The sequence below is a fragment of the Tamandua tetradactyla genome, chromosome 20 (genome assembly GCF_023851605.1).
Source record: "Tamandua tetradactyla isolate mTamTet1 chromosome 20, mTamTet1.pri, whole genome shotgun sequence".
In the NCBI taxonomy this organism is placed as follows: domain Eukaryota; kingdom Metazoa; phylum Chordata; class Mammalia; order Pilosa; family Myrmecophagidae; genus Tamandua; species Tamandua tetradactyla.
Genome location: NC_135346.1, coordinates 24450101 through 24476724, shown reverse-complemented (window position 1 = coordinate 24476724; position 26624 = coordinate 24450101). Strand labels below are relative to the sequence as shown.

The 26624-nt window shown below is 38.6% G+C and overlaps 1 protein-coding gene and 3 long non-coding RNA genes across 4 annotated transcripts in view; 1 reads left to right on the top strand and 3 right to left on the bottom strand.

Annotated features, from left to right (window-relative positions):
• The window catches only part of LOC143663927 (uncharacterized), a 60206-nt gene extending 59156 nt beyond the window's left edge, over positions 1 to 1050 (bottom strand). The window contains exon 1 of the long non-coding RNA XR_013166233.1: positions 891 to 1050. This is a non-coding gene — a long non-coding RNA (uncharacterized LOC143663927). The remainder of the gene's footprint in view (positions 1 to 890) is intronic.
• Positions 1 to 26624, bottom strand: part of KCTD16 (potassium channel tetramerization domain containing 16) — a 295957-nt gene that overhangs the window by 262490 nt on the left and 6843 nt on the right. The gene's annotated exons all lie outside the window — the stretch shown is intronic.
• Positions 1 to 26624, bottom strand: part of LOC143663928 (uncharacterized) — a 177639-nt gene that overhangs the window by 146313 nt on the left and 4702 nt on the right. The gene's annotated exons all lie outside the window — the stretch shown is intronic.
• The window catches only part of LOC143663929 (uncharacterized), a 36066-nt gene continuing 10526 nt past the window's right edge, over positions 1085 to 26624 (top strand). Inside the window, exons 1-2 of the long non-coding RNA XR_013166235.1 lie at positions 1085 to 1146; positions 12437 to 12517. This is a non-coding gene — a long non-coding RNA (uncharacterized LOC143663929). The remainder of the gene's footprint in view (positions 1147 to 12436; positions 12518 to 26624) is intronic.

The following is a 26624-nucleotide window of genomic DNA, read 5'->3' as shown; positions in this document are numbered from 1 at the left end:
TGGGGAAAAGTAAAAGACTGTGAGGGGAGCTGACATGCAAACTTCAGACACCTCCCAACCCCCTTCTTTTTCTTATTCCCAGATGTAGGAAGAAAGCTCTGATGGTGATTGTGAAACTCAGATGGAAAGAGAGTTGACCTGTATGGTATCAAGTCTTCACAATGCAGGTAACAACATAATAAGGTAACAAATTAACAATGAGAGAATCAGATTCTCTCCTGAGATTAAAGGAAAATGACAAGGATCCTTGTTGCCTGTGCCTAAGAGAATAGCCACAAAAAAGTTAACTTTTACCATTAACGTCACTTCCTCTTATTTAGCAATTGCCATGGCTACTATTATGAGCCTGGATGCCCACTCAAATGGGAAATAGTGCAAGCACCTCGTAAAATCCCAGGGAGATAACTCTACAGTGATTGAAAGACAAATGAAAATTGATGGCCTCAAACAAAGATCCTCCTATTTTCCAATCTTGCATTAAAAAATAACTCCAAAATCTCAGGATCCACTGATGATTCCATTGATGATGTCCTTGAGCAACTTCAGAATCCTAAAATGGTACTCTCTGAAGGTGTGCTGTCCTGTTCCATGGCCATTAGCCATGCAGCCATGTGTGACTACGGAGCACTTAAAACAGGGAAACTGCAACTTTAAATTACATATGCTTTTAATTATTTTACACTTAAAAATGAAAGTGGCATGAAATATTTTGAAATCTGTTGAAATAATATTTGCATATACTGAGTTAAATAAATTATTTTACTCAAATTAGTTTTACCTGTTTATTTTTACTTTTTTTAAATATGGATATAAGGAAATTTAAAATTAGATTCTTGGTCTACTTTTTGTCTCTATTGAACAGGTGATGTCCTAAAGACTGCAGAATTTACCTTAGAGAGGTAATCTGCCTAAGCCCGCAGCTGTTGGTGTTGATTTGCCAGAAGGAAAAAGACTGGTAGCTTGGCTTTATTGGCAACATGGTCACATGTCACACAGAAGCTGAGAGCACAGGCTCTCATAAACCCAGGGCTCAGGGAATCCCAGCCTTGCCTTTTGTTAGCTGTGTGACCTTAGTCAAGTTGCTTAGCAACTCTGAGCCCATTATTTGCAAGTTCCAGAAGATCAGGTATCTAGTACAGTTAGCAAGTAAGTGCTTAAAAAACATTAACTATTATTATGTTGTTGCTGTTAGCAGAAGCTTTGTTATTTGAACATAATACATGAAACTTCAAACACAAGCTTGAAATATCATGATTTTATGGACCATAAATGTAAATTCACCAAGGAAAAATAGTCTGTCCTTGGCAAGCCATCAAGTGGCAAGAATATTGAAGACTTGAGAGGAGCTCTCTTTTCTTAATGAAAAGATAATAATATGACTGGAAACCTTTACCTTTTTTGTGTGTGATGTTTCTATTTCTATAAGATTCTTGATACCAGAAGGGAGCAAAGGGAGAGCAGAGAAAGGAGAAGGACTTGCATAGTTCAGCCTAGGGTAAACCTTTTAGGCAGTATTAATGATAGTGCTGTAAAGCCATACTGTCTTGGATCTTGTGTTATAGAAATGAATGCCCTGGATTCTGTTGCTAGATTAAGGCCTGGTTGGAAAGATGAGACACAGATAGGCAAGTACAATATAAGTATTAAATAGCAATTGAAGATAATAATATACAATTCATATATTAATTTGTCTATCAAGCCGTATCTTCCTTTAGAATGCAAGCACTATGAGGGAAGGGACTTTGTACACCCTGAATCCCTAGCACTTAGCACAGTATCTGAGAGAGAGTGGATGCTCAATAAACAGTTATCAAATAAATGAATGAAGACATAGAAAATCATATCTCTTTTATGAGATATTTATGAGAATGGTCCCAGAAAAGTGTACCCACAATCACAGAGCTACATATCATGTGTTATATAAGCAACAAACAACAATGATATGAATTTAGCCCACACTAAATTAGCAATGAAGATGCAAGGAAGAGTTTTGTGGTTACTAGACACCCACAAGTCTGCCTATCACCTAGGATAAGGTCCAGTGGCTTAGCGTGTCACAGAAGGTCCTTCACCATCTGCTCGCTTAGTTCTCCAGACAGAGCCTTGGTCTATATGTTCCTTGCCCTTACATTGCAGCCATGAGGTTCAAAGAATGGTCCATTCTCCACCTGATTTCTACACCTCAGCACCTGCTTGTCCTGATGCCTATTATACTATTCCTCATGTTGTCTGCCTGACAACCTCCTTCTTATCATTTACAACTTTGCTCAAGAATTGCCATCTCAGAGAAGTCACCTCTGATCACTCCAGCACAAATTAGGTAATTCCTCCTCTATTTTATCCCAATATCTTTATCATGTCTACATTTTAATAGCATACCATATATTCACACATATTGCATCCCTTAAGTCATGTACGAAGATCGAATTGCATAAATCAAACCATAGTTTTATACCTTGTGATTGGCATTTCCAAATAAGAAAATAAATAACATGCCTAATTACATCTCTCCTTTTAGAAGTATCTTTGAAATATTGCTCCCTATATTTCATACCATTTCTTACTATGGTTTTTTTTCCCTTCCTGACTGAAATTCACTCAACTGGCTTAAATCCAATGATATCCACTTAAGGCAAAAGATTTGCCTTTTTCAGTATGCCTCAAGATTTCCATCTGCATCTCAATTATATTAAGTTTATGGGATATATGCTTCTTACCATGATAATCAGCACTTCCATTTTCCATTCTCTACTCATTTTTTTATAAGATAACAAGGTCAAGATGCAATAAAATATTCAAATAATTATACAAACACTTTTATACTAGAAAAGAAGACAATGCAGCTGAAACTGAATTCTGGACTGCACCCACTACTTCTCATCCTCACAGCCCTGGAATATGGAACAGTGCTGTGCCTAGAACTTAGGAGGGGCTCTGTGTTACATAAATGACAGATTTGTTAATCAAATGATGCAAAACATTTGAAAATCTCCAATTCCTTTTAATTGGCCATGGAATAGAGGTAGCAAAACACACACTTCATATGAGCTCCTATGCATGGTGGTTAAGAGAGCTGGATCTCACAAACCAGATTCACATGCAAGTGCTAATATCTCCTAACTTTAGGATCTTATTTACCAACTGGTTGTCTCAATTCTTCTCTGTAAAATGAAGGTAATAGAGTTGTTATAAGGATGGCATGACCTAACTCTTGGTGTTTTCAATAATCACATAGAGATCTCTGAATACTCCCAACTCTCTTCCAATAATCATATTCTCCACTCTCCCTCAGCTACCTACTTTCGTGGTCCTCCCATGAACACTGTCGTCATTAATTGTCTGACCCCCCCATAAGCTCAGCTTCAAACATTCCCCCATCCTTTCCCAGCTTTTCAGTGCATTTCCTCCATTTCTAGATTCCAAAACCTCTTTAACCACATAGGGATATTCAATCCACTGATCCCATGTGAGTTCATTGTCCCTCGTCTCCTTCAGTTCCTTACTGCTCCCCTCACCCAGCTTAAATTTCAGGGTCAATCATTTTAATCACTCCTTTATGTACATCTCCAATGCTTTTGCCCCCACTTTGCAAAACCCATGTCTATGGGCTAAGATCAAAACTGGAGCTGCTCTACACCTGTACCCACATGGACATGGCTGGAGAAAAATGCACACACGCTACCTGATCTCACTTTAAATTCATGGCCATTTGCTTCATGTGAGTCCTTAATGCCGCTAGTCAATAAAACACTTCCCTCGTTCATTTACCTCTCCACAGTCCTAGCTAACTTTTTTATGTCTTTTCTCTTGTCAAACTTAAAATGCTTCCTTGCCCATCCTCAATCTTTAAGCCTCTTATTTCAAATAAGAAGAGCAAATAAAAGCAATCCAAAGGAAGTGTCAACCATCTCCTGCCAAAGCAGACCAACTGTGTCTGCTCCCATGTAGTCTATCTTCTCTCCTATTACCATGGATGAACTGTCAAAGGTCACACAAGGAATAAATTCAGTATGTTCTCGGTCCCATTCCTTCATACTTAGCTAAGGACAACACTCCAGGAATTCTCTTCTTTCTCCTACATCAAGGATTTCTCCATCACCATTGGATGCTTCGTATCCACATACAAAAATGCTCTTAATTGTATTATGTTAAGAACAAATATCATCTTTGATCTCACTTTCTGTTCTATCCACTTCCTAATGTGTCTATTTTGCTTTATATCAGAACTCCGTGAAAGGGCTTTACATACTCACTTTTCCCACATCACCCAGAGTCAAAGCCAAATTCCTTACAAAGGCATATAAGCCTTTCCAATCTTATTTTCTTTTAGCATCTTCCCTCATTCACTCCAGTTACACTGATCCCCTAGGCTGTTTCTCCAGCAGACCAGCACTTCCTTACCTCCTGTCCTTAGCACTTGAATTTCCCTCTGCCTGGCAGACACCCCATAGTCTCTAACCTTTTCTGCTGCAAGAGTTTATTCAAATAGCACTACCTCAGCAAAGCCTTTCCTGCCTTCTACTACAAATTATAGCATAAACCTCTAAACCCATCTCTGTTTCATTGTTCTCCACAGTGCTTTTCTCCAAATGACCACATGACCTAATTTGCATTTTATTTATGTTGTTTATACCCACCATCACCTCAGACACAAGGACTAGAATGTAAGTTTCATGAAGGCAGAACGCTGTGTTTGTTTTGTTCAATGCTAAATCTTCAATGCCTAGAACAGTATGTGGCATATATTAGCTAGTTTTTTTTTTTTTGGAGGTTTCTTTTTTACTTTATTTTTATTGAGATATATTATATATTCACATACCATATACTCATCCAAAGTGTACAATCAGTGATTCACAGTATCGTCATATAGCTGTGCATTCATCTCACTATCGATTTTTTGAACACATTTTCATTATAACAAAAAATAAAAAATAAAAATAGAAGTAAAAAAGACTCAAAACATCCCAGACCTCATCACCCCGTACTGCCTATTTAATTTTGTCTTTTTTTTTCTTACTTCTTTGTCCATACACTGGATAAAGAGAGTATCAGTCACAAGGTTTTCAAAATCTCATGAACACACCTTAAAAGCTCTCTAGTCATCTCAATCACATTCAAGAATCGAAGCTTTTGGATTACAGTCTGACAGTTTTCAGGTAGTTCCCTATAGCTACTCTTATACCCCCAAACTGAAAAGGGATGTCTATTTACTGCATAAGATTAAACTCCAGAGTGACCTCTCAATTCTATTTGAAATCTCTCAGCCACTGAAACATTATTTTGTTTCATTTCTCTCTTGGTCAAGAAGGCTTTCTCCCTCCCATGTTGCCAGGGCCAGGCTCATCCAGGGAGTCATGTCCATGTAGGGGGGAGGGCAGTTTACCTGAAGAATTGTCTTAGAGACAAAGGCCACATCTGAGCAACAAAAGAGGTTCTCTGGGGGTGACTCTTAGGCATAATCACAAGTAGGTTTAGTGTCTCCTTTGCAGGAATAAGTTTCATAAGGGCAAGCCCTAAAATCAAGGGCCTGGTCCATCAGATTGGGAGTCCCCAATGCTTGCAAGAATATCAGGTCTTCCCCAGGTTGGGAAGTTTAATATTTCCATATTTCCCCCACATCTCTCAGGAGGTCTTTGCAAATACTTTTTCATTTTCTGCCCAGATAACTCTGGATGTGTAGGGGCATCACACTAATCTGAACAAATCAACAAGACCTCACTCCCTAGTCAAGGTTCCTTCTAATTATGGTGTTAGAACAAGCTGGCCATACAACTTAAAGAAGAGAGTGTGCTACAGAAAGTATACATTTTGCAGCAAATAAATATCTCTTTCTTTGGTCTCTCACAGAAGTTGAAGTTTTAATATATAGATAATAACATATTTTACCCTTTAGCCTGCTTAACCTTAGTCCTAACAGGATCAGCCTCATTCATGTCTCTAATTGAAGTCTGGACTCTTTTTAAGTGTTTTTAACAGTTGCTCAATGGGGCAATGCTGACTTTCATAGCTGCAGAACTCTAGCTCTGAGTCTCATGTGTCTGTCACACAAACACTGGAAATTCCAGAGAACTATCAGGTTATACACAAAAAGCTCAGCATCTCGGAATTTAGAAATAACAGTTACAACTCCAGAATAGATGTGACTGCTTTAAGAGCTTACAGGCTAGGAACCTTCACAATAGGTTCCACTGATAATCTATGTTCTCGAGTTCAACTCCAAGAGTCTCATACTATAATTAATTCATATTAGTGAGGCATTATAATATTTGTCTTTTCTTTTCCAGCCTATTTTTACACACAAAATTCTGTCCTCAAGTTTAATTCACCTCACTGTATGCCTCACAATTTCATTTCTTCTTGCAGTCACTCAGTATTTCATGTATATATACACCATTGTTCCCCCTTTCATTCTTCAGTCAACGTACCCTTAGGCCACCTCCATCCATTGCAATTTGGGAACACTGCCACCATAAACACCAGTGTGTAAATGTCCATCCATCTCTCCATTCTCAATTCCTACAACTATACACCTAACTACAGGGTTGCAGGATCATATGGCAACCCAACTCCTAGCCTCTGTGGAGCCACAACAGTGCTCTCCAGAGAGTCTGCACACTCTACTTCCCGACAAACAGTGAATAGTACATAACTCTCTACACATATTCTCCAGCACTTGTATCTCTCTGTTCATTTTCAAACAGTCATATACTAGCTCTTTAATAAAAATAGTTGAATAAATGAAGAATGAATAAAACACCAAGTACAAAGCCTGGCAGAGTGAAGAACTCTATAAACGTTAATTATTATGCATTCATACAGACAGGAATTTTCGCTTTCCAGATTCCAAGTCAGATTCACTCCAGAGTTGGCTTCACAATGGACAATCTAAGATCAATGAGACCATCTTATCTAATGAGCTCTTACATGGCACTTGCTATGTTCCAAGGATTGTTCTGAATGCCTTATAATTATCAGTCCCTGGATAAGAAAGCTCTATATGCCATGGACAGGCCGATGGACCTTAGCAATTATAAAGCATTTATAGTCTTTGGAGTCAGAGACCTGGCTGGAGTTTGAATCCTGATTTTATTATTTACTAGCTGTGAACTTGGATAAGGATTTCCCTGGCCCTTACTTTTCTCAGCTATAAAATGGGAAAAATAATTCTTACCTCCTAAGGTGATTCTGAGGAATTACTATTGTAATCTCTATAAATCCCTTATCACAGAGTCTGATATATGATTTGCATTCATTCTCATTCAGTGGAATCTATAAGTAATTTCAGAGAAAATTATTTAAATGGAGAAAAACAAAAACCAAAAATGGGGAAAAGCAAACATTTATCCTTCCCTGTCTCTAGGGTTCCAGGCTTTTCAGCAAAATTCAGAAATGAAAGAGGCTGAGAGGTCAATTGGTTTTAAAACCAAGAATCAATTTTTCTTTTTTGTTTTTGTTGGCAAACTTGTAGTCATATACGGCTATGCTTCTAAGGTTATTAAATCAAAAGCTAGTAACTTGAAGTACTTACAACAAAATTAGTTTCTCAAATAACTCTCTCCAAACTCAGAAATAAACAAGTTGGTAAAAGGAGATCATTTTCAGTGTATTCCATGATTTAAACAGGTTAGTCATAGGTTTATGCTTAAATGTGTCTTTTCTCTGGGACCAACAGTTGCCTGTCAAGGTGTATGCATTAATTTTGTTTCTCACTCATCTTAGTCTTGATACTGATTCTAGAACCAGAAACTGCTAAGTATCTATGCCAGTTTGAAAGGATTTATACACCCTAGAAAAGTCATGTTTTAATCCTAAATCGTCATGTGGAGGCAGCCCTTTCTTTCACTCCCTATTCAGCACTATAGGGTGGAAACTTGATTAGATTATCTCCTCGAAGATGTGATCTCCAATTGTGGGTATTAACCTTTGATGAGAGGAAGATGTGACTCCACCCACTCCAGGTGGGTCTTGATTAGTTTATTGGACTCCTTTAAAAGAGGTAGCATTTTGGAGAGAATAACAGAGCCATGACAGAGCCACAAGAGAGCCGCGAGAGGCATGAGAAGCATGAAGCTCTACCCCCGGGGAGATTCCTGAAAGAAGAAGCCTAGGGAGAAAGCTAGCAGAAGTCACCATGTTTGCCATGTGCCTTTTCAGCTGAGAGAGAAACCCTGAACTTCAAGAAGCCTTTCTTGAGTGAAGGTAACCTGTTGTCAGTACCTTAATTTGTACATTTTATAGACTTGCTTTAATGGGGACATTTTCTCAGCCTCAGAACTGTAAACATTCAACTTAATAAATTCCCCCTTTTAAAAGCCATTCTGTTTCTGGCATATTACATTCCAGCAGCTAGCAAACTAGAACAGTATCTCTTTTATTTTTAGTTTTAAAGATATTCATTCATTTATTTATTTTTATTATAATTATTTTACTTAGGTAAATGGTGGAGTGTGGGAAGAAAAGGATAAATTCTCCCCATTACATTTCAAATGCATTTGAGATCTTTTTGTACTATGAAATCTTGTGCCTTTTCATATGTGTGGTACCTAGGAAATTAAATTCTTAAAAATAATGCTGCGTAGGAGTCTCTGGGAGAGAGACTATATCCCAGAAGTTCTGTGTGGGTAACTGAGGACAGATTTGCAGATTTGGGCCCAATCTGGGTTTAAATTTTTTTTAAAGCTGTGTCATGGGAAAATCATGTTCAAAAAGCTACAAATCAGAAGGAGAAAGTGGAAGGAAAATCAGCCCTGATAAGCGCCTTCGAATAGGCACACACTCTGCTGGAGGTGCTATGTGGGCCTCTCACTTCATCTTATGAGGTGGTTCCTTGGATACCTGCTCTTGGCAGTTAAAATAAGATAGCAGTGCTATCTAGTGCTCCTGTGGTATGGCCTGACAACAAAGAGTGTCAGAATTGGAGTTAGGGCAATCAGGGTTCGCAATCTGCTTGTACCAATGATTAGATGTCATGGTAGTGATTTGGATTTGGGAGGCAGGAAGTGCCATTTTAAAGTTTAGCCCCATCACCCAAGCTTGATCTCCACCAGCACACAATCATCCCTGTGTAATAAATAATTCACCTTACCCGAAACGTGGTTGGGCCTTTGCCCTCGGCTCCTGGGAGGGGATCTCTAAGGCCTTGGAATGTCATGTCTGATAAGAGTGACTTTGTTTATCTGGGGCCTTTGTGTCATAACATATAGTCTAATAATATGATCTACAGTGGGAGATTTGGGCGAGGAGGAATCATTTCAAAGTCTGGAAGGACTGGAGATGGAGGTCAGCAAAATAGGGAGCCAATCATGTCTGTGACCAAGACCCAATAAAAAGTCTGTATACTGAGGCTCTAGAAAGTTCCCTGGTAGACAATATTCTGAGTAGATTGTCATATATTGTTATGGGGAAAGTTATTGCTGTCTGCAGCTCCACTGAGAGAGATGAGTAGAAGCTCTACGTTTGGAACTTTACTGTTGTCTTAGTTTGCTAATGCGGCCAGAATGTAAAATACCAGTAATGGATCAGCGTTTATAAAGGGAATTTATTAAGGTACAAGTTTATGGTCCTAAGAGCTTAAAAATGTCCAGACTAAGGCATCCAGAGAAAGATACCTTGACTTTGAAGAAAGGCCAGTGTCTGTCACATGGGAAGGCATGTGGCTGGCATCTGCTGGTCCTTGTTTCTGGTCTGTTGCATTTAGCTTCTGATTCCAGTGGCTCTCTCTTTAGGCATCTGTAGTCTTGACTTAGCTGATCTGGGGCAAAAGTTTGAGTTTCATCTCTTAGCTTAGCATCTCATTGAAAGGAACATGGCAACATCTTCTGGGCTCTGGTTCCTGTCTAGCTTCTATTGGCTCTCTCCGTTCCTGGAATCTCCTAGGGCCTCTGCATTTCCAAATGTCTGCATCTAAGATTTCTCCAAAATGTTCCACCTTTTAAAGGGCTCTGGTGAACCAATCAAGAACACCTTGAATTGCAGCGGCACAGCTCCATCTAATCAAAAGGTCACACCCACAATTTGGTGTGTCATATCTCCATGGAAACACCCAATCAAAAAGTCCCACCCTACCATATTGAATCAAGATTAGAAGAATATGACTTTCCTGGGGTACATAAAAGTTTCAAATCAGCACACCTGTGCTCTGCCCATGCCTCTCTTTCATTGGCTGCCTCGAATCTGTGTGCTTTCATTATAATAAACTGTAGAGTAACTATACCCATTTTCAGTGAGTCTGATGATTCCCTCCAGCAAATTATCAAAACCAAGGGTGTTCTTGAGGGAACACTGAACTTGCTGTTGGTATCAGAACTGAGGATAGTCTTGTGAACTACATCCTAACTTCACATCCCCATTCTCATTATAAATGAATAAACTTTTATCAGACTTAAAGCCAGACTACTGCTGCTAAGTTCCTCCTGACAAGAAAATCTGAAGCAGTCACTTAATATGTTACCTTGAGTAAATTATTTACCGTCTTTGAGCCTGAACTTCTCAACATAGAGGTCTTGTGAAGATTAAATGAGAGACCTTTTCCACACTATATTGCAAAGACTTCAATAAGATGGCTATGATTACTGTTAGCACCTCAGAATTTAAACATATACCACTGCATACCTATATTTTATTACTGTCAGTTCAGGAGTACTTTAGTAGCACGTTGAGATAGCAATTATTTGATTACATTGCATCTGGTTGTTTTGAAGAAAACTTATTTTCCCATAAAAGGCAGCAAATTACCAAGGCAAATCACAGACTATAAACAATATGAAAATATAGCTATGATAAAAAGAAAATGTTCCTGCTGTTTTTATACAAAGTAATATGGCTGGTATAAAGGGATAATTTGCAAACACCCCCCAAAATAGAATTTTTGTTTACAATTAATTCTTCATGTCAGAATGGAAAGTACTATTTTAACCAGAGATTTTGCCACAGTCTCTTCAGCTCTTTGGAGGAACTATGCATTAATTGATCTAATAGAATAATACACCAAGCTTAGGCTATATTTACAATATAGATAATTCCTAACGCATAGATAAAAAAATTTATAGTTGGTGTAGAGACCATTTTCCATTCTTTCAATAGAACTAACTCCCATCAAAATACAAAAAATATAAAATGAATAATTAAGATAACATTCTCTGAAATATTCTGAACGAGAACCACACAACTAATTCATTTTTGATCTCTACTTTTTCTAATAAATGCTTTCTGCATTTACCCTCCATACAGAATTGTTCTGAGAAGTAAGCATAAATAAAATGAAAACAAAAGAAGTGGAAAGGAACATACTTCTAGGAACATGACCAAAAATGTGAAAAAAAAAATAATTTTCTAAAATAAGAAAATTTACCATCTGTTTTGAATGTCTGGGTCAGAGGTTGCTAAACAGCTAGACTGAGCCTGAGGTTTCCTGGAATCAACACAAGGAGCATGAAGAAAAAGGGAAAAGAGAGGCATGGGGCATCTTACACACATACCTTCTCCTACTTCAATCATAAGAACTCCACTTTAATAGGCTTCCTATGTTGGCTTCTACTTAAGACTTCTTTTAAAGTTAGTCACTCAAAGAGGGGGAATGGTGCCATGAAATCATGAGATTCCTGCCCTTCACCTGCCTCCAGGATGCTCTGATTTTATAAATCAAGTTGGTACTCTACCTAACATAAAAGATGCACTTACAGCTCCCATCCAGCATTATAGTTTACGGGGCTTCTGGAAGGGATGTATTTTTATCCATTTGGCTGGTATCTTCACACTAGAAATGTATGATCATTACACAAGTAGAGAAAACCAAAAGACACCCAAGATATCTTCGCTACTCAATCTTATATAATAACAGGGTAAGTGACTTATCAAAGTAGCTTTCCCTACTCCTATCACTATCTCTTACTCTCTTTCTCAGGATTTAAGTTGCCTTTTTATTTCTTTCTCTCCTTTCTTCTTTCCTTCCTCCCTCCCTCCCTCCTTCCTTCACCCCCCCCCCACCCCGCTTCTTTCTTTGTACTGTATGGCAGGGTCACATTTCATCCTTTTTTCCATGTAAGTACCCCGGTTACTGCAGGACCATTTGTTCAATTTGTTTGTTTGTTTGTTTTTGTTGGTTTCTTTTGTTTGCTTGGGAAGTGCATGGGCTGGGAATCGAAGCCAGGTCTCCTGCATGGTAAGTGAGAATTCTACCACTGAACTACCCTCACATCCCATGCCCTTTTCTTTTTTATCCTCACATTTCTTTCTATAATACTAGCAAGATATTATATTTACATATATACATATATTTCCACATGTACATACACATGAAACATCAATTAGAGACTGAAATTCAATTGCCTTCACCATGAGAGAGAACCCTACTATTATAGCTTTATATGGTAGAGTGAAGGTGGCAGGGCGTTGGTAATGAGGAAAAATAACTTATTGAGTGCTTGCTATGCCCCAGGCATCATGCACACAGGAGAACAGGACACAGCCCTTGCTCCAGGAAGCTTACAGTCTACTCAGAGAGACAGATAGCAAACAAGTAAGTGAAGCAAATAATTACACAATGAACAGTCTCATGATGGACATAAGGTTCTAAATAGAGAGCAGTTGGGAGGACATTGGTTTTTGAGCCGGGATAGTAATGGGAGGTCATTGTATGGAAAGCCATTAAAGCCTGACTCTGAAGAAGGAATAAGATTTAGAAAGGAGAGGGGTGGAAGGAAGAGTGTGCAGACCAGAAGGTGGGAAAGAAACCTGGCCTGTTCTAAGGAGCACTGTGGGCAGAGGAGAGCCTCGAGAAGGGGCATGAGAAGTGAGCACACTGAGGGGGCCAGAGAAAGGACTGTTATGTTAGGTGTCTCTCCTTTCTCAGAGGCATGGAGGTTGCAGGGTGACAGCCTGGAGTGGGACCAGCAGGCAGGCGGCTGGACTTCTGTTCTACAAAGGCAGGATCAGCTTCTCCTTCTGGGTCCAGGCACACTTATTTGTGCAATGAACTAAAACAACCTAGAGATGAAATTCCTGGACACTGATGAGGACAAAGCTAATAAGACAGCATGACCTTGGTTTAGTCCCCGCAGCACTACCATGAGAGAAGCTTCCTTGTCCCTCTCTCACCCTGAGTGATGGAAGTGTAAAAAGGTTAAAACACTTGCCCGGGTGTGTGTTGGCATAAGTGATGGACCTAGGGCTTTTATCCAGATAGATTTGATGGTATTTGCGTATTCAATCAATGCACCCACAGGGTACATCCATCGTTGAATGCAAATAGCAAATGGAACTGGGAAGAATTTTCGTTCATTTTGTGTTTTACATTTTCTTTCTTTAAAATGTGGCATTATAGATTCAGCCATTCATTTAACAAGCATTTATCGAGTATCTCCTGTGTATTCGATACCGTAGAAGTTGCTGGAAATGAGTTGTGAACAAGACTGACAAGATAAATCAGAAATCTTAGGATTATTTTAATCCTAAAGTTAAAATAGTAATAATAATAGCAATGTCACATACCATTTTAAAAATCATCATAAAATATAAGATAAGATAAATTAAGAAAACATTATAAATAAGGTATTACCATAAAATATCTGTAAAATCAATTACTGGTCATCTAAGGCTATGATTTGGATTCTGATTTTACGCATATACTTTAACAAAACAAAGGTTTGAAAAAAACAGAAGAATTAAGAACAGAAGAAATAGATCCCTGGAGTGACTAAAACTTTGCCCAGCAGTCACAGGAAAAATCTAATTAAATGAGAAATGAAATTATTGCTAATGATCTGAAGGTTCTCCTATGCCATCCTTCAATATAACTTTTATGACATCATGAGCTAGCTAGTATCTTAAGGTCAACAAGCGCATTAAAGATTTAAGCATTACTATCACATCTGGTTTAATTTCCTGTCACCCCAAATTCACGTTAGAAGCTCGCTCCCATTCTCACATTGGTTTGCAATCCCCCATCACACTGAATCGAAACTGCCCAGTCACTAGGCCTGTCTTCCTCTCTATGAGAACAGTGATCACGCGCTTCTTGCTCGCAGATGCATCCCTAGAACTTAATGCAGTGTCACGTGCATAGTAGGTGTTCAGTAAACATTTCTAGCAGGAGTGCATGAGCCAAACATCACAGAGGCACCTAGAAACCTAACCCACACAAGTGTAAAGGGCAGAGTAAGGTCACAATGCCTGGCGTTGACGCAGGCGGCCAGAAGGTAGAAAACAACACCTTTGACAAATCAACGATGGCTAGAACTGAATCTGCCTTTTACAGGAAGTCAGTCTGATGAAGGGATGTCAAGATATGTTAGAAAACGTGATCAGGTGTCACTGTATTTCCGTTTTATGTCTGCATGGAGAGATGCAGATGAAGGAAGGTTTGGAAGTCCCAGCAGTTTTCAATCAATGAGGTGTGTACAGATTGTTAATCACTTCCCTGGCAGATTGTTGAGAAGCGCTACAAAATCATTAGCATAAGGACATTCTGTGAATTGGAATCCTGATACTTTGCATACAAATATGGCATTTTCTATCCATCTCAATTGGACAGTCCTACAAAAAGGTACTTTATATAAGATAGGTCCTCACTAAGTATGAGTCAGTAAGATCTTTCTAAACAAATAAATATTTTACATTGTTCAGCATCCATGTAGGCCTAAAAGTGGCCTTTAAAATGTTGAAGGCATCACACGTTAAATTATCAGCTATCTCCTCTCCCTGCCACAGGGAGCTTTATCCAGGAAAGCCAAACAAAATGGCTCATTTTCTAAGGCATCGTTTTTTTTTTTTAAAGAAGAATATTTATTGAAAAGGAATACATGCTAGTTTTATAATAGGAAAAACTGTTTTCTTTGAAAAAGGTTTCATTTTTCTTACTCTATCCCAATATATATTTGAGTAAATTCAAGAGTTAGAAGTACAAAAATGGAATCATGGAAAATCTGGACAATCATACTTGCAAGATCTAGGATAGCAAGTTGACTTTCTAAGCATAAGAATATATCAAGGCATACTTTTTTAAGCAAACAGGAACCAACCTCTTCCTATTTTGTTGCAACCAGGAACATTGTGAAATAACCCACACAGTCATCCCTCTATTTAAAGAAAACGTATTTTACCTGGTTAACAAGAAAGCAAATTACTGAGAACAGAATCCTAGTTTCTATCTGCATTACAGTATAAATTTTCAGATGCATACCTATAGGAAATTCCTCCCATAGACGTAATTGTATGCTTAAGCTGTAAGAAAAGGAGCCATGATGCCTGACCAGTCCTTGATGTGCTTTGCATTGTAAACTGGCTCTTCTTCTGTCTGGGGTATTTTCAGAACTCTGCAACACTTGGTTCCAGGTCTGGAATATTTCCTTAGTGTTAACCCCAAGCCTGTGCCACACTCTATCATCCATCTGCCCCATCTCCCTTACCCCAAATCACTTAGCATTTCCTGCTGTCCCAGGATCCCCTTTATAGAAAAGTCACCATCACCAGAACTTAGCTCTCTTTTTCTCTATCTAGTTGCCTAACAGAATTTATCTGTTCAGTCCACATGATGTCTAAAATCACAATGTACACCAGTCTGAAAGTCTCTTACGGATGTGACTGGTTCACAATCACATTGTATTAGATTCACTCAGGAAAGGGTTATAATAAGTTGGGGTGGGGAAATTATTATAACTTTCTGGTTTGGAATGGGATCAATTAATAGAAAGAAAAAGTATGATCTTCTCATGGGGCAGCGGTTGAATGGGTCATATTAAATGCCACACAGCAGCTGGAAGATGGCGGCTTAGTAAGACGCGCGGATCTTAGTTTCTTCTCCAGGACACCTACTAGGGGAGTAGAAACGATACAGAAAGCGCCCAAAGCCACAACAGAGATAAAAAAGACAGCGTACCCCATCCTGGAACGGCTGTCTGGCTGAGAGAAGCAGCTCGGGTGAGATCGCCGAGGCGCGCGGGCCTTACCGGGCGGGGTGGCAAGCGGCCGGAGTTACTCCCTTCCCCCTTCCCGGGCCGGCTGGGAGAATTGGAGAGGTGGTCCCCTGAAACCAAGGCGACTGGCGCCCACACCACGCGCAGCCCCCGGACCAACTGAGAGAATTGGATCGGAAACCCCCAGGCCGCGGAGAACGGTGACCCCGTGACTCCCGGGGAACGTGCACTCTCTCGGGCGGGCCGCTGCCGCTGGCGCCCTCCCGCCACGCTTGTTGCCCAGGGCCGACTAGGAAATTCGGACGGGCTCTTTCCCTGGCTGCGGCGACCAGCAACCCTCCCTGCATTGGGACCCCGGGCCGGCTCAAGCCGCTTCGGCTAGCGAACCCCCAGGACGGCGAGAGTTTTCCAAAGTTTAAGGTCCCACAGCACCTTTTACTGGTGGGACCCGCAGACAAACGTGTGCCACGAGCGCCACCTACTGGGCAGGATAAGAAAAACAGAACCCAGAGATTTCACAGAAAAATATTACAACCTTGCTGGGTCCAACACCAAGAGAAATCTGAATAAATGCCCAGACGCCAGCAGCAGAAGATAACTGTCCACGCTCAAAAGATTGAGAATATGGCTCAGTCAAAGGAACAAACCAATAGCTCAAATGAGACACAAGAGCTGAGACAACTAATGCTGAATATACGAACAGAAATGGAAAACCTCTTCAAAAATGAAATCGATAAATTGAGGGAGGACATGAAGAGGACATGGGCTGAACATAAAGAAGAAATAGAAAAACTGAAAAAACAAATCGCAGCACTTATGGAAGTGAAGGATAAAGTAGCAAACATAGAAAAAATAATGGATAGCTACAATGATAGATTTAAAGAGACAGAAGATAGAATTAGTGATTTGGAGGATGGAACATCTGAATTCCAAAAAGAAACAGAAACTATAGGGAAAAGAATGGAAAAATTTGAACAGGGTATCAGGGAACTCAAGGACAATATGAACCGCACAAATATACGTGTTGTGGGTGTCCCAGAAGGAGAAGAGAAGGGAAAAGGAGGAGAAAAACTAATGGAAGAAATTATCACTGAAAATTTCCCAACTCTTATGAAAGACCTAAAATTACAGATCCAAGAAGTGCAGCGCACCCCAAAGAGATTAGACCCAAATAGGCGTTCTCCAAGACACTTACTAGTTAGAATGTCAGAGGTCAAAGAGAAAGAGAAGATCTTGAAAGCAGCAAGAGAAAAACGATCCATTACATACAAGGGAAACCCAATAAGACTTTGTGTAGATTTCTCAGCAGAAACCATGGAAGCTAGAAGACAGTGGGATGATATATTTAAAATACTAAAAGAGAAAAACTGCCAACCAAGACTCCTATATCCAGCAAAATTATCCTTCAAAAATGAGGGAGAAATTAAAACATTCTCAGACAAAAAGTCACTGAAAGAATTTGTGACCAAGAGACCAGCTCTGCAAGAAATACTAAAGGGAGCACTAGAGTCAGATACAAAAAGACAGAACAGAGAGATATGGAAAAGAGTGTAGAAAGAAGGAAAATCAGATATGATATATATAATACAAAAGGCAAAATGTTAGAGGAAAATATTATCCAAACAGTAATAACACTAAATGTCAATGGACTGAATTCCCCAATCAAAAGACATAGATTGGCAGAATGGATTAAAAAACAGGATCCTTCTATATGCTGTCTACAGGAAACACATCTTAGACCCAAAGATAAACATAGGTTGAAAGTGAAAGGTTGGGAAAAGATATTTCATGCAAATAACAACCAGAAAAGAGCAGGAGTGGCTATACTAATATCCAACAAATTAGACTTCAAATGTAAAACAGTTAAAAGAGACAAAGAAGGACACTATATACTAATAAAAGGAACAATTAAACAAGAAGACATAACAATCATAAATATTTATGCACCGAATCAGAATGCCCCAAAATACGTGAGGAATATACTGCAAACACTGAAAAGGGAAATAGACTCATATACCATAATAGTTGGAGACTTCAACTCACCACTCTCATCAAGGGACAGAACATCTAGACAGAGGATCAACAAAGAAATAGAGAATCTGAATATTACTATAAATGAACTAGACTTAATAGACATTTATAGGACATTACATCCCACAACAGCAGGATACACCTTTTTCTCAAGTGCTCATGGATCATTCTCAAAGATAGACCATATGCTGGGTCACAAAGCAAGTCTCAACAAATTTAAAAAGATTGAAATCTTACACAACACTTTCTCGGACCATAAAGGAATGATGTTGGAAATCAATAATAGGCAGAGTGCCAGAAAATTCACAAATACGTGGAGGCTCAACAACACACTCCTAAACAACGACTGGGTCAAAGAAGAAATTGCAAGAGAAATTAGCAAATACCTCGAGGCGAATGAAAATGAAAACACAACATATCAAAACTTATGGGATGCAGCAAAGGCAGTGCTAAGAGGGAAATTTATTGCTCTAAATGCCTATATCAGAAAAGAAGAAAAGGCAAAAATTCAGGAATTAACTATCCATTTGGAAGAACTGGAGAAAGAACAGCAAGCTAACCCCAAAGCAAGCAAAAGGAAAGAAATAACAAAGATTAGAGCACAAATAAATGAAATTGAAAACATGAAAACAATAGAGAAAATCAATAAGGCCAGAAGTTGGTTCTATGAGAAAATCAATAAGATTGATGGGCCCTTAGCAAGATTGACAAAAAGAAGAAGAGAGAGGATGCAAATAAATAAGATCAGAAATGGAAGAGGAGACATAACTACTGACCTCACAGAAATAAAGGAGGTAATAACAGGATACTATGAACAACTTTACGCTAATAAATACAACAATTTAGAGGAAATGGACGGGTTCCTGGAAAGACATGAACAACCAACTTTGACTCAAGAAGACATAGATGACCTCAACAAACCAATCACAAGTAAAGAAATTGAATTAGTCATTCAAAAGCTTCCTAAAAAGAAAAGTCCAGGACCAGATGGCTTCACATGTGAATTCTACCAAACGTTCCAGAAAGAATTAGTACCAATTCTCTTCAAACTCTTCAAAAAAATCGAAGTGGAGGGAAAACTACCTAATTCATTCTATGAAGCCAACATCACCCTCATACCAAAACCAGGCAAAGATATTACAAAAAAAGAAAACTACAGACCAATCTCTCTAATGAATACAGATGCAAAAATCCTCAATAAAATTCTAGCAAATCGTATCCAACAACACATTAAAAGAATTATACATCATGACCAAGTAGGATTCATCCCAGGTATGCAAGGATGGTTCAACATAAGAAAATCAATTAATGTAATACACCATATCAACAAATCAAAGCAGAAAAATCACATGATCATCTCAATTGATGCAGAGAAGGCATTCGACAAGATTCAACATCCTTTCCTGTTGAAAACACTTCAAAAGATAGGAATACAAGGGAACTTCCTTAAAATGATAGAGGGAATATATGAAAAACCCACAAGTAATATCATCCTCAATGGGGAAAAATTGAAAACTTTCCCCCTAAGATCAGGAACAAGACAAGGATGTCCACTATCACCACTATTATTCAACATTGTGTTGGAGGTTCTAGCCAGAGCAATTAGACAAGAAAAAGAAATACAAGGCATCAAAATTGGAAAGGAAGAAGTAAAACTATCACTGTTTGCAGACGATATGATACTATACGTCGAAAACCCGGAAAAATCCACAACAAAACTACTAGAGCTAATAAATGAGTACAGCAAAGTAGCAGGTTACAAGATCAACATTCAAAAATCTGTAGCATTTCTATACACTAGTAATGAACAAGCGGAGGGGGAAATCAAGAAACGAATCCCATTTACAATTGCAACTAAAAGAATAAAATACCTAGGAATAAATTTAACTAAAGAGACAAAAAACCTATATAAAGAAAACTACAAAAAACTGCTAAAAGAAATCACAGAAGACCTAAATAGATGGAAGGGCATACCGTGTTCATGGATTGGAAGACTAAATATAGTTAAGATGTCAATCCTACCTAAATTGATTTACAGATTCAATGCAATACCAATCAAAATCCCAACAACTTATTTTTCAGAAATAGAAAAACCAATAAGCAAATTTATCTGGAAGGGCAGGGTGCCCCGAATTGCTAAAAACATCTTGAGGAAAAAAAACGAAGCTGGAGGTCTCGCGCTGCCTGACTTTAAGGCATATTATGAAGCCACAGTGGTCAAAACAGCATGGTATTGGCATAAAGATAGATATATCGACCAATGGAATCGAATAGAGTGCTCAGATATAGACCCTCTCATCTATGGACATTTGATCTTTGATAAGGCAGTCAAGCCAACTCACCTGGGACAGAGCAGTCTCTTCAATAAATGGTGCCTAGAGAACTGGATATCCATATGCAAAAGAATGAAAGAAGACCCATCTCTCACACCCTATATAAAAGTTAACTCAAAATGGATCAAAGATCTAAACATTAGGTCTAAGACCATAAAACAGTTAGAGGAAAATGTTGGGAGATATCTTATGGATCTTACAACTGGAGGCGGTTTTATGGACCTTAAACCTAAAGCAAGAGCACTGAAGAAGGAAATAAATAAATGGGAACTCCTCAAAATTAAACACTTTTGTGCATCAAAGAACTTCATCAAGAAAGTAGAAAGACAGCCTTCACAATGGGAGACAATATTTGGAAATGATATATCAGATAAAGGTCTAGTATCCAGAATTTATAAAGAGATTGTTCATCTCAACAACAAAAAGACAGCCAACCCAATTACAAAATGGGAAAAAGACTTGAACAGACACCTCTCAGAAGAGGAAATACGGATGGCCAAGAGGCACATGAAGAGATGCTCAATGTCCCTGGCCATTAGAGAAATGCAAATCAAAACCACAATGAGATATCATCTCACACCCACCAGAATGGCCATTATCAACAAAACGGAAAATGACAAGTGCTGGAGAGGATGCGGAGAAAGAGGCACACTTATCCACTGTTGGTGGGAATGTCAAAGGGTGCAACCACTGTGGAAGGCAGTTTGGTGGTTCCTCAAAAAGCTGAATATAGAATTGCCATACGACCCAGCAATACCATTGCTAGGTATCTACTCAAAGGACTTAAGGGCAAAGACACAAACGGACATTTGCACACCAATGTTTATAGCAGCATTATTTACAATTGCAAAGAGATGGAAACAGCCAAAATCTCCATCAACAGAAGAGTGGCTAAACAAACTGTGGTATATACATACGATGGAATATTATGCAGCTTTAAGACAAGATAAACTTATGAACCATGTAATAACATGGATGGACCTAGAGAATATTATGCTGAGTGAATCCAGCCAAAAACTAAAGGACAAATACTGTATGGTCCCACTGATGTGAACGGACATTCGAGAATAAACTTGAAATATGTCATTGGTAACAGAGTTCAGCAGGAGTTAGAAACAGGGTAAGACAATGGGTAATTGAAGCTGAAGGGATACAGACTGTGCAACAGGACTAGATACAAAAACTCAAAAATGGACAGCACAATAATACCTAATTGTAAAGTAATCATGTTAAAACACTGAATGAAGCTGCATCTGAGCTATAGGTTTTTGTTTTGTTTTGTTTTGTTTTGATTTTACTATTATTACTTTTATTTTTTTCTCTATATTAACATTCTATATCTTTTTCGGTTATGTTGCTAGTTCTTCCAAACCAATGCAAATGTACTAAGAAATGATGATCATGCATCTATGTGATGATGTTAAGAATTAATGATTGCATGTGTAGAATGGTATGATCTCTAAATTTGGGTTAATTTCTTTTTTTCCGTTAATTAAAAAAAAAAAAAAAGAGAAGGGATAATTGGAGATGAAGGGATACAGCCTGTACAACAGGACTGGATATAAAAACTCAGAAATGGACAGCACAATACTACCCAATTGTAATGCAATTATGTTAAAACACTGAATGAAGCTGCATGTGAGGTATAGGTTTTTTGTTTTTGTTTTTTTTGTTTTTTTTTCTTTCTATTATTGTTTTAATTCTTATTCTGTTGTCTTTTTATTTCTTTTTCTAAATCGATGCAAATGTACTAAGAAATGATGAATATGCAACTATGTGATGTTATTAAGAATTACTGATTGTACATGTAGATTGGAATGATTTCTAATTGTCTTGTTAATTCTTTTTTTAATTAATAAAAAAAAAAACTGAAAAAAAAAAAATGCCACACAGCACCGTTACTCACAGTGTGAAGCAAAAAAATAAGTCTTGTTTTCATTTCTGGAGCAATTTAAATGATCCCATTGTCAGTGGCATACTCAATAACCATTTTCTGTCGTCATTAAGGAGAATGCTCTCTAGGTTGAGATTCATAAAAGGTTATTCTAATTCTACAGTAAATGACTACATAATTTAAATTGTATTCTTAATTTTCAATTCTACCACATATCATCCTAGGACTCTGAAAAGCCATAGGTTGAAAACAAGATGTGGGGTAGAGTCACTAATGACTCCACTATGGTATAGCTGGAGGGAAGAAAAGAGTTACTGGAATTTGGAGCTTTTGGAAGGGTTCATTTTTATGTTTATTTAGATTCAATTAAAAAAATTGCTAGACTTTAAAAAGAGAAATTCACTTCCAGATTCTTTTGTTTATTTGTTTTAACATGTTTGGATCAACAGACTGGGAAAAGAGGACTTATTACAAAGAATCAGGTTTAAGTTATTTAAAGGGAGCACCTGTGTCTCACTCATGCCAGTCTCTCCAGATGTCCTAGAATGGATTTACTAACACTTCTGCAGCACTGACTAGGTATAAGGAACTGCTCTAAACTCTTTACACACATCAAACTCATTTGAGTCTCATAACAATGCTATGAGGCAGGGACTATTATCATTTCCAGGTTACAGGTGAGAAAGGTGAAATACAAAAGTAATTTGTCAATTATCAAATATGAGAGAGTAGCACAACTGGATACAACCTCAGACAGTCTGGGCCCCAACATTCAGGCTTATCCACCATATTATAGTGTCCCTGGCATTAAGAAATCAATAACTTTTATAGGGAAGGAGGGAGGAAATTGACTATTTTTAGCAGTAAGAAAATCAAGATGACAACTTGGGCAGTGTGCTGGTTTGAAAGGCTTATGTGCCCTAGAAAAGCCATGTTTTAATCCTAATCAATCTTGTGGGAGCAAGCATTTCTTCTAATCCCTATTCAATACTATAGGGTGGAAACTTGATTAGGTTATCTCCATGGAGATGTGACTCACCCATTTGTGGGTATTAACTTTTGAATAGAGGGAGATGTAACTCTACCCATTCCAGGTGGGTCTTGATTATCATACTGGAATCCTTTAAAAGAGGAAGCATTTTGGAGAAAGCTTGAGAATGACAAGAGCAGCAGAGACACCAGAACTACAGAGACCACCAGCCAGTAACCTTTGGAAGTAAATAAAGAAGGAGAGCACCACTAGGGGAGCTTCTTGAAGCAAGAAGCCTGGACAGAAAGCTAGCAGATGTCGCCATGTTTGCCACATGCCTTTCCAGTTGAGAGAGAAACCCTAAACTTCATCGGCCTTTCTTGAGTGAAGGTAAACTCTTGTTGGTGCCTTAATCTGGACATTTTTATAAGACTTGCTTTAATTGGGACATTTTCTAGGCCCTATTAAATTCCCTTTTTTAAAAGCCATTCCGTTTCTGGTATATTGCATTCCATCAGCTGGCAAACTAGGACAAGCAATCTCATAACCCATTTTGCATTCTAGTACATTTTTTTTTTCCTACCAGGGGTAGTTTCTCAATTTTGAAGCACTTTTCTGAATCTGAGTTCTTCAACCTTCACCCAAGCCCAGCTTCAATTTGCCCCAGTTTGGAGGAATGGACTAAAGGTGAGCACAGGAGACTCTGCTGCTTGCTGGTGTTTTTCTAAGTTTCCTTGAGCTGAATCAAGCAGGTGCTAAGGGCACAGCTATCTTATGTCAAGCACTTAACACATGTCTGAAGCTCCCAATGAATGTCAGGAAATACCATTTTATTACTTAAAGCACCAACTGCACCACTGCGGTGCTCCACCTTTTCTGTTAATAGATAATGCGATGGTACATTCAAGACAGTGGCATCTATGACAAGAACAGGACCCTACAGTGGGCTTTGTTTTTTTTCCATTCTTTTAACAAATATTTATAGACATATTTAAATATTATGCCTACTATATTGTTATTAATAAAACAGTTCCTATTTTCACAGAGTTCAAAGTCTAATGTTGGAGGAAGAGTTAAATAAGCAAATATAATTCAGTGTTATTAGCACTACGGTAGGAAAACAGGGTCCTATGGGGCAGAGATGAAGGGCACCTAATCCAGATATGGTGGTCTAGAAAAGGCATCCCAGAAAGAGTAACCTCTAAACTGGGACTTAAAGAATTTAGCTGATGAAAGCAGGTGGAGGCCTGATTCCAGACAGAGCGAACATTGTTTACAGAAACCTAGAAGCAAGTATACAATAGTGTACAGGAAGTGAAAGAGATCTATCATGGCTGAAGGTAAAAATGCAAGGGATAAGATGGCAACTGAAGAGCTGGGGAGGGAAGTAGATGTCATTGTCTAAAGGGCTGTGGGTTATTTTAAGGAGACTGTGTTTTATTCAAACAGCAATTGTAAGACAATGAAATATTTTAAGCAGAGGAGTGGACTCATATTTTAGAAATCTCACTATGTTTGCAGCATGGAGAATAGATCCAAAGGGGACAGACAACACGGACACAGGGAGGGGAGAACAGTTTCGTTTCCTTGCAGTGGTCTAGACAAGCACCGCTGGTAGCTTGGGCTAGGGTAGCCTAAGTGGAGGTAGAACGAAGTGGATGGACTTGAGAAAGGTGAAGAAGAACCAAAAGGACTTGTTATAGAGTAGAAAAAGTGATTAGGGAGAACGAAGACTCAGGGACACCACCCAGGTTTCATTCTCCTTTCAGCAATTGGGTGCCATTTCCAGTGATAAGGTCTGGGAGACACAGATGCTGAGTTCAGCGGGACTTCAGCATAGTTGAAAAATCTAAGACATATATTATATTCAAATGTAAAATTAGAATAGCCAGGTGGCAAACTTTCCTATCCAAAATGATTCCTCCTCGCAGTAAGCAGGACCCAGTGCCCAGCTGGTAGCCTCGCACACCTAAAGGAAGCCCAGTCTAATGACAAGCTGTGATGAGCTGGATAGTTCTTGAATGCTGGAAAGAACAATAAGGTGCCTTTTTGATTGCCTGCTTGTATCTTCAGACTCATCTTGGACTTTGGACAGAATAGACGCCACTTGCTATTTAATCGTTTGATGAATATGAAAAACAAAGCTAACAATAAAATGTACCCTACTCTTGGCCTCCAAAGTATACAACATTTCAATCTTCCAATGCACTTGGACTTGCCACCATCTATAAGGATTTCTTGCCAAAGATACTGAACCTGAATCTGATCAAGCCTCTAGAAACTGGAAATTAGATCTAACAACCAGTTTACAGAAAATACAGGGGCCAGAAAAACATGTGAATGACACCACAGGGATCACAGAGATGGGTCAGCAAAACCCAGAACATGGGTTATTCAACACAACAGACAACAATCTGGTTTCTACAAATAAATTATGCAAAAAAAAGAAAGAGAAAAAAAAAAGGAAAAAAGAGAAAGATGACAGGAGGAAAGGGGAGAAAGTTGAGAGAGAGAGATCTATAGATGAAAAGAGACTTAAAAGAGAGGTATACTATAGTATTTGTGGATGAATGAAATGATTGATGTCTGGGATTTGCTTCAAAATAATCCAGTGGCGACAGGAGGAACACAGATGAGACAAGAACGGCCTTGCAGCAATCGTTGGAATTATTGGCGTTTGGAGATGGTCACGTGGAAGTTCATAATACTATTGTCTCAGCTTTTGGTTGCAATTGAAAATGTCTGTAAAAGAAAAATTTTAAGTGACTTGCCAAGAAATGCAGTATTTGTGGGAAGCCACAAATGACAGAGAGACCAAAGATGACAGAAAAAGAGCAACAGTCAGTTGTGATGCAGAAACTGAGCATTCATCTATCGATTTCCGAAGAACATCTTTTCTGTGCATGAAAGTGCAGCTCCTTCAATGTGTACTGACTCTGCTCCACAGTTCGTGCTTGGAAGTGCTCCAAATGGAACTTCATGGCACATTCTCAGTTATTTCCATTCCTTATCTTTTTGTTAATATCCAAACCTCATGAGGCTGTCAGGAACATGTGGCCTTCCCTTCCAACCATATATGTTTTTTTTTTTTAGCATATTGAGGTCCTGGGGAGCACCCTCAGAGACCTTGCCTTCCTGACCACATGCTGGCACTTTTCTCACTGCCAAATTCATTCAAAGATACCACACACCTGGGAAGAAACCACTTTAACTGCCTTCCACAAAACAGTGGGCTCCAGTAACAGATCTTGTATGGCATGGGAGTGGAAAGAGTATAATATTTTATTAACATACTTATATCATTTTTATATTGAGTTCAACTCTCAGGGCACAGCATCTTAAAGAGAACAAATTCCATCTGCTACTCCCTACCCTTTACCATCGCCATTACCATCCTACATTCTTCCTAGCACAGGTCTAAATTGACTTCAAGATGATGCCCTAGACTTCACGTTATTTTTTCATTGTAAATTAAGAAACTCAAA